Source organism: Pogona vitticeps, chromosome 2, assembly GCF_051106095.1.
Source record: "Pogona vitticeps strain Pit_001003342236 chromosome 2, PviZW2.1, whole genome shotgun sequence".
NCBI lineage: Eukaryota > Metazoa > Chordata > Lepidosauria > Squamata > Agamidae > Pogona > Pogona vitticeps.
In genome coordinates, this window is record NC_135784.1 from 250680045 (window position 1) to 250689289 (window position 9245).

At 40.8% G+C, this 9245-nt stretch overlaps 1 long non-coding RNA gene across 1 annotated transcript; it reads left to right on the forward strand.

Moving 5' to 3' along the window:
- Positions 1 to 1792: 1792 nt before the first annotated feature.
- LOC144586309 (uncharacterized) lies at positions 1793 to 4296 on the forward strand. The gene is made up of 2 exons (XR_013541074.1): positions 1793 to 1828; positions 2275 to 4296. It is a non-coding gene; the product is annotated as an uncharacterized LOC144586309 (long non-coding RNA).
- The last annotated feature ends 4949 nt before the right edge of the window (positions 4297 to 9245 follow it).

Below are 9245 nucleotides of genomic sequence, written 5' to 3' on the forward strand. Positions count from 1 at the left end.
TCCTTTGATTTTCAGTGTCAGTCCCTCCATTTCTGCTCAGTCCAATATCTATTTCTTGATCTGTAGGTGTTTCTTCATTCTTCCAATATTGTGCAAATATAATCCTTGTGGGTGTCAAAATATGCAGTGTTAAGTATACATTTTGTTTATCGAAGCTTTCTGGTATTATGTTGAACAAAAAGAATTCTGGCTTAAAATCTACATTTTTATTTACTATTTTAACTAGCCATATTTGTATTTTTGTCCAATATTTTTGCTTTTTCACAGGTCCACCAAAGGTGATAATAAGTTCCAGTTTTTTAATGACATTTCCAGCATTTAATTGAATGATTAGAATACATTTTAGCTAATCTATTGGGTGGTAAATGCCATCTATAAAAAATTTTGTATAAATTCTGTTTATAAGGTGTTGCCATTGTTATTTTATAGTTTCTAGAAAACAGTTTTTGCTATTTTTCAGTCAATATATCTAAAACATTTTGCACATTGAGCAATTGTTTCTTTGACTTGTTCATCCTCCATTTTACAGTTTAAAAGAAATTTATATACAGTGGTGCCTCGCTTAACGAGCGCCCCATTTAATGAAAAAATCGCATAGCGATGGCTTTTTTGCCATCGCTTTTGCGATCGCACAATGATCTTGCCTATGGGGAAAAATCGCTAGGTGTCCGAGAACGGCCGGGCTAGGCAGCGCAAGGAGGCTTTAAGCGGCGGGGACAGGCTGGAGGGTGGATTGGGAAGCTTGAAGCCTCCCCGCGCTGCTTACTCAGGCCGTTCTCGGACTTCTGGAAGTCTGAGAATGGCCGGGGTAGGCGGCACGGAGAGGCTTCAAGCTCCCCGGTCCACCCCCCAGCCTGTCTCCGATGCCGGTAGCCTCCCCGCGCCGCCTACCCAGGCCATTCTCGGACACCTAGGTGTCCGAGAACGGCCAGGCTAGGCAGCGCAAGGAGGCTTTAAGCGGCGGGGACAGGCTGGAGGGTGGATCGGGAAGCTTGAAGCCTCCCCGCGCTGCTTACCCAGGCCTTTCTCGGACTTCTGGAAGTCCAAGAATGGCCGGGGTAGGCGGCGCGGAGAGGCTTCAAGCTCCCCGGTCCACCTCCCAGCCTGTCTCCGATGCCGGTAGCCTCCCCGTGCCGCCTACCCAGGCCGTTCTCGGACACCAGCAACTGAAGGTCCAATGCAAAAAACTTCAGTAGCCTGTAATTTTTAAAAGTATTTGTAATTTTAATATAGAATATACATGATTGATTGAATTATTAATTGATGGATTAATCTAGAAATTTACAACAAAATTTAGCACTCATGCACCAGAACACCTCACAACAAATTAAAAATACATTATAATGCACCCACTAACAACACACTGGCCAGAATCCTATCGGTGTTTATGTGCAGTTTATGGACAGTACAATTGGGCACATGATCAGGCACATAACTGGGATGCACCCTAACACCGTGTTGAATTATACAAATCTTATCTGGACACCAATAGGATTCTGGCCAATGAAAATAAAAATGAAGTAAGTCTTGATGAGTTCAGTGACATTTTGTTCCCACTGTACAGGATTTTTGCCTTAGTCATCTCAGTTTCTATGCTGAAAATAAAGAAAGGAAGATATGAATGAACATACTTGTGTCTATTTATGTCTTCATCTGTACTAAATTACACAAACATGAACCAGACATTCATTCCTATTACTCCAGACCCACAGTCTCATATCAAGGCATATTATTCCCAGCCTAGCTTAGGAAAGTAACAATTCATTTGTCTTTTTCTTATATCCAGGATCAAGGAACAACAAAATTACTATTTTCACCAGGCAAGAGGGTAAGATATTTTTTGTGGTGCTCTGAATAAGGGAGAAGAACAAGATTGCATACTTTTGTTTAATTTGCACCAGAGTCAAACTGTGCAAATAACACTTTAATGCAATACAGATGGGCAAAATTGTGACAGTTGCTTCTTTGCTGTATTGACTTTCAAGGATCTGAAGTATCAAAAATGATGTTTGATCTTCTTAAAGAATAAGCCAGCCATTCTGTATTTGCCATGTGTGTGTTTGCATTGCTTCACAAAGGGAAAGGATCCCAATTTTGTGCAGATACAATTTCAGCAAATTATGTAGCCTTCACTGAGGGAGAAAATTGTGTTCTTTGTCTTGCTCTTGTCTGGAAGTGAAGACTCTTCGGGCTGTGCATACGTATTCCTTGCTGAAATATCTCAACCAAAAAAATAAAAATAAATAATTTAGTGCATATTTTTTATTTCTCCAGCCTGGCTCAGTTCTGCTACAGAAAGAACATCAGTGAAAAGCCCTCTTTGTTAATCCGTGCGTTGTCTTGAAACACTTATCTGAAGAAACCCATGTATCCAAACTAAAATACATGTCAGGTTTCATGTACTTCCTCTCCAAATCTTGTTGCAAACACTCCAGTTTTTTTTATCCTTCCTAAGATGAAGACCCAATTAAATTTACCTTGATTAAGGACTAGAAAACTTTGGCACAAATAAAGCTGCTTAAGTACTCTGAAACAAAATGTAACATTTCTCCTATGATTAAATTGCTTTTGGATCAAGTCTATATGGACCAGTCCTCCTTTACCTGAACACCTGTGGGAATTTGAAACATACAAGAAAAGCCTCCATAAGCTTTTGCCAAAGGCTGCAGGTTTTGTCAGTGCATTTATCATGTACTTTTTTAAAAGAACAGAATGGGCTTTGGTATAGTATTTTCAGCAGCTTATCAGGATGGGGAGGGGCAGAGCGAATTATCTGCATGCAAAATGTTCTGTATTCAGTCTGTCGTGTCCAGGTTGGGCGACAGAACTCTGCTCTGAAACCCAGGAGAGTGTCTGCCAGCCAGTGTAGACCCAGTATGTCCTTCCAGGTATAATTAGACTATAATAGCTCCCATCAGCCCTAGACAGCACAATTAATATTCAGGAATGATGGGAGCCGCAATTGAACAATATCTGGGGAGTCAAAAGTTCCTAACCCTTGATACTCTAATAGAAAAATATACTCAGTGTCCTATAGCAATGCAACATTCTAGAGCCATTTTAATTCGTATTTTAATTCAACAGGAGAAAAACACAATATTTCTACCTTTGTTCGAAGAACAAAGAAACATAATCAACAAATAAGAAAAAAGTAATACAGTATAGGCCAAATCCTGCCATAGCTTTAATTTTCACCAATATATTCATGATTTCATTTTCTGATAGCAAGCATCTGTTGATTTCACCTCACGTGGAAAAAGATGGCCCTCCTCAAATGTTCTTCTAACACTACTTTTTCAGAAAATAATGTGCACCTCTGGGTGGGAACATCAGGAAAGTCTTTGAAGGACATGTCAAATGCAAACAACACATATAATAATTGCCAGTCATTTTTGTTATTTGAGTTCAGTATGCTTTGATAGCTGATTCCAACTAAATGGTTTAGAAAATCACAATAAAATTCTCCTTCAAAAACAGTGTAAAATAATAGCTTAGAGCGTGGTGGAAGAGAATGAAATCAAATGCTTTCGATATATATTGAGGAAGAAGGAGATAAAAAAGTTTTAAATTTAGTGAAAGATTGGCTTTGACTAGAATAAATCAGTCAGTATTTCTTGAAATCAGGTTTTGTTTGTTTGTTTGTTTTAACTTTCTGGGTTCCTTTTGAACATTCTGTTCAAGGTAGAGATGGGAAGGCCAGGGGCAATTGGAACAGAATTTTTTCCCATTTTCCCCCAAAGCTGTTTTTTGTTTTGTTTTGTTTTTCAGAAAAATTCGGGGTGGGGGGATGGAGTGTGGAATATGTTCATTTACAATGATAAATAATATGTCTATGACATGGCATTCAAACTATATGTGAAGACCTTAATGGAAGACTTCTGAGACTTTATGTATTTAAGTTGTCTCTAAAGATATAAAATCTCTTTAAAAAAACAAAACTTTTTTTAAAGAATGGAAATTTTTGGAAATTTTACATCTCTAGTTCAAGATTTAAAAAGTCATTTTGATCCGTTATTTGTCAAGGGTAATGGATCAATGAATACGAATATATGAATATTTTTTGATGAATTGAAAAATAGCTATAACACTGGCCTCCAATGATCTACAGATACCAAATTTGCAGGAAAGCTTCCTCCAATGTGTCTATACAACTTCTGAAAGTTTGGTGAACATTGGATCACGGACTCCTGAGGTATATAGTCACAAAGGGGACCCCCCAGGAAAGCTCCCCCAGGTACCGTATTTTTTGCTCCATAAGATGCACTCCCCCCCCCAAAAAAAAGTGGTGGGAATGTCTGCGCGTCTTATGGAACAAAGCTAGCTATTTTGCCCCCACTGGCCCTGTGGGGGGAGCCTTGCAAGGATTTGAGTGAGCATTCCAGGACCCTTGCAAGGCTCCCCCCACCCCTACCCCGCTGGGACAGCGGGGGCGAAATCACCAGCTTCTAAGACCTTTTCTGAGGCTTGAAAGGCTCAGAAAAGGTCCTAGAAGCTGGCGATTCCGCCCCCACTGGCCCTGTGGGGGTGGGTGGGGGGAGCCTCGCAAGGGTCCGAGTTAGCCTTCCAGGACTCTTTCAAGGGTTCCCCCACCGCCAGCGGGGGTGAAACTGCCAGCTTCTAAGACCTTTTCTGAGCCTTTCAGGCCTCATAAAAGGTCCTAGAAGCTGGTGATTTTGCCCCCGCTGGCCCCGTGGGGGTGGGGGAGCCTCGCAAGGGTCCGAGTGAGCCTTCCAGGACCCTTGCAAGGCTCTCCCCCAGAGGGCGTGAAATCGCCACCTTCTGGGAGACTTTTGAGGCTTGGAAAGCTTCAGAAGAGTCCCTGAAGGTGGTGATTTTGTCCCCTCTGACCCCAGGGGGTCAGGGTGAGTATCTAAAGCATCCTAGGGTGTGTTCCAGGACCCCTTTAGAGACTCAATCTGCCTCCCAGGGGTCAGAGGGGGCGAAATCGCCACCTTCAGGGACTCTTCTGAAGCTTCCCAAGCCTCAAAAGAGTCCCAGAAGGTGGCGATTTCGCCCGCGCTGGCCCTGTGGGGGGTGGGGGGAGTGTCACAAGGGTCCTGGAAGGCTCACTCAGACTCTTGAGAGGACCCCCCACACCCCCATGCCAACTTTGGTGAAGATTGGATATCGGACATCCAAGTTATTCACCCCAGGAGAGATTACCACATGGCACAGAAGCCCATTCTGCCTACTGGCTGCCAATCAGCTGATCAGAAGCTGATAGGCAGTCACCACACACACACACACAGCCCCTGTGACAGTCTACACCACACCCCCTTCCTTTCCCTAACTTAGCCCCCACTCCCACTGACACCCCCTTACTTTAATAGCTGCTGCCAGGTCTCCATCAGGCCTTTGCAGCCACCAAGGGAGACTGTCTGCCCTTTGCAAAGATGGAAGCTGTGGCTTCATTCAGGGTAGGGAAGCTGCAGCTGCTATCTTTGCAAAGGGCAGCCTGGATTCCCTTAAGGCAGACTAAAAAGTCCCATAAAGTTAGAAAGCATTCACATCACATGCAATTGCTTTCTCAACTAGCATCAATCATCTGGAAAGCAGATGTGGGGAATTTAAAAATAAGAATGTAAAACATAAGAAGAGCTGCACTGAACTACTCTAAAGGTCTGTGTAGTCCAATATTTGGTTCACACCATGGCCAGCTGGTTGCCTTTGGGAATTCTGGAAACAGTCCATGAGTACAACAGTGCTGTTCCTCTCATGTTCCAAGCCATGGATATACAGAGGACCTTCTGCCTCTGATACTGGAAGTGTTATATAGCTGTCCTAACTAGTCATTGATTTATTGATTGATTAAGGTAACTAAAGAAGAGCCCCTTAGGGGTACGTAATTCTCAGTACTGGTGTCTCCATGGAATAAGTGGGAAGGGAAGGAACCTAAAGTCAGAGAGCATTCTGGTTCCTGGAGAATGTTTGTACTTTGTGAGCGAACTCTCTGCTGTCTTCTCACCTCTGCCTCATACTTCCTCTGTGTTGATTGCTTGATGAGTGTTTCTTTTGCTCTATCCCTTCCTCCATGTCTTCTTTCTTGCTGTAGTATCTGGTGATATAAATACACTAGTTTACAGTGTGGGTCACAGTGGTTGTAAAAGTATGTTTTAGATGCAAGAAGTACATTAGTATGGTTGTAAAGCATGTTTTTTTTTAAATCTAGTCATTGTAGGTTGAGGAACACCATTTCAATGAGCTGGACACCTACATTTTCTTCAGGACTGATAACAAGGGGAGGTCTTCTTGGTATAAAATTGTATGGAAGCTTCTAGAAAAAAAAGGAACCAATACAATCTTGAGTGTTTATCAAACCCAAAGGATTCCGAAGTGTAATACTTCATTACTATATATACACATATATACGCATAATACTATGGTTGTGGTTAAATATGCTGCGTGTTTGTACATTATTGATTTTATTTGAATACACCTTGGTGCAGAGTGCAATATATATAAATTGTTGTTGTTAGGATGTTTTATGTGGCTTAGAATTTAGATGCTGTGATTGCCTTGCCTTGTTTTTCACCTCAGTTAAGCCTGCTGTAGATAAAGTTAAACAGAGATCCTAAACTATATTAAATATTTTATCAAGAATACATCATACTTCTAAGTACACATAACCCACAAATAACTGGGAAAATAAATAGATGAAAATCAATCTCAGAGCAATGCTAAAATGGGCTAGATTTTTCAGTGCCACCCAAAGAGTGGGGAATGAGACAAAATGACAGAGATTCAAAATAGGAGTAAATAAAAAAAATCACCATTCCCTCTTTCATCTTAAGTCACAGGAAAAAAGTGGGTTGAACAGTTGCCTTTAAAAAAAATTAAAATGTGATAGAGTGGTTAGTTGAAAATTTTTTCTTAGCTATCTTCTTTTTGTCACTGTTGTTACTGTTGATGATCTATTTTCATTCCTTATTTCTCAGCTTGTTTCTTTTGCCTGTTAACAACAAAAAAAGGTAATGCTTATTGAATTATTATTTTCTTTCTTGACGGGAGGTTATGCGCTCTTTTTAAAAGGAACATTTGATGTACCTAGCAATTGCTTCCTGGCTCCACTGATAGATAGTAAAGGATGAACCTTTTGTGCATCCCAAGGCCCAGCTTTTTAATTATATCTTTCCCGTGTTTACATGAACTTTCGTTTCCTTTTCAATAAGCTTATAGAACAATCCTCACTGCTGACCCATATGTACTGGTGAATTTCGCTATAAAGTGAGTATTGATGAGCTGAGAAGTTCAGTGAACAGGAAAATTCTGCTGCTTTTATTGCCAGTGTGACAGGTTACTTTATTACCATGCCTTTCACAGCAATTTAACAGTTACCCTGGTAACAGATTCGGGGAGGTAATGGGATCACAGGCATTAGAGAAGAGGAAAGGCTAGCTACCAGAGAAAACCATCTGCTGGTTTATGTTCCTGGGGCTGTTTGCTCTCAGGCTGACAGTCATTGTACTTCTATGTAAATGAGATGGGTTAAACCACAGGCCTGCCCTATTTAGCTCGAGTCTGGCAATTTGTCTTTCTAATTCTATTGAAATAATAATCAGGATTTGTTTCTGATTAATTAAGTAACCTTTTGGTAAAAAGATTAGATAACAAAATTGCTGCCTATTCAGAGATAATGAGATTTTTATTACTCTCTCAAATTGGGGGACAGGGAGAAGAACATTTATGTGTCACCCGCCACCATGTCAGGGAAACCATAAGGGAGGGAGAACCTAATTCTTTCTGTCAGGCATTTATTGTCCTCTGTAGATTTAAGTGTATATGTAAATCATGACACATACTCATCTGATTCAAAACATTTATTTTAAAAAGTAAATATAAGGTAGTAAACACCTTAGAGATATGAACAAGAGAGATGTGCTCTGGTGCTAATTTATTTTAATGAATTTTGGTGATGAGCAAAGAAAGTGGCCAAAATGCTTTAAAGTTCAGCATTCTGCCTGTGTACCATATCAATGTATTTATTTAAGTGGGATCATCTGAAGAAAGCACTACAAGCTCAATGAGAGATGTAGTAATGAAGTGACATATGTAAGCATAGTACTTTCTACCATATAGGCATGCCAACTGGTTATGGTAAGTTCATCTACCTGCAGATATCTGATGCAGATGAAAAAGTGTGCAGAAATCCACCATGGTAAGTGCTGGGAATAATCTGCCTTATTTATATGCCAAAGTGGGAGATAAAGAAATATATGCATTACTTTTTTGTAGCTCTCTAACCCTCTGATATGAATGGAGCAGACGTTAAAACACCCAATGTGTGCATTGCTGCCGTCTTCTGCAAATCATATACAGTGGACCCTCGACTTACAGACGGCTCGACTTACAGACTTTTCGAGTTACAGACTTCTCTGGCTGCAAAATTTAGATTCGACTTGCAGCCAAAGAATTGACTTACAGACCAGAAAAAAACCAAAATGGAATAAAAATAGAATAAAAACCACTGGTTATGGGATTAATTGGTTTTCAGTGCATTGTAGGTCAATGGAGATTCGACTTACAGACTTTTCGACTTGCAGCCACCATTCCAATACGGATTAATTCCTTAAGTAGAGGGTCCACTGTAGCTGGCCCTGTTTTTGAACCTGGCTCTCTCCCAAGTACAGAGAATGGCTGAAACCCAGTAGTAAATCACAACTAGAGTATGCCCACTGCGTCAGTGAGGATTTGCTGAGCTGACACCTATGAAAGTTCTATTGATTCAGTGGGCCTACTCAAGTTGTGACTCACTACTGGATTTCAGCTAGTATGTTTTTCCATGTGTACCATACTTGTTCCCACTTTCATTCCTGAGTTGTAATTAAGTCAAGGCAAATGAGGCTTTGACTCAGGTTGTCAAAATGTAGATGATGCAAAAAAAAATGCTACTGGAAAAGCATGAATCTGCCCTCCCTAAGCATATATGCCAGCTCCATTCATGAAAGTGCATTCAAAGGCCTCCTGTGCCCTCAAAAAAATAATAATAATCTTTTCCCTTGTTGCCCAGTAGCTCTCACTTGCCTCCCAAAACTGATGCAGAATGCCTACATCGTAGGTCTGGTTTTACAACAAAGCAAAGCACCGCAACAAGGCATTACTCTGAGCCTAGATGCCCAGGTTATAGCAGTGGCCAGGAAGGCATTTGCAAAATTAAAACTAGTGTACCAACTGTGACTGTAATGACTTGCAATTAGAGATGGGGACGAATATAAAAACGGATTGGTTTTTCTGACGAATATAGCCGA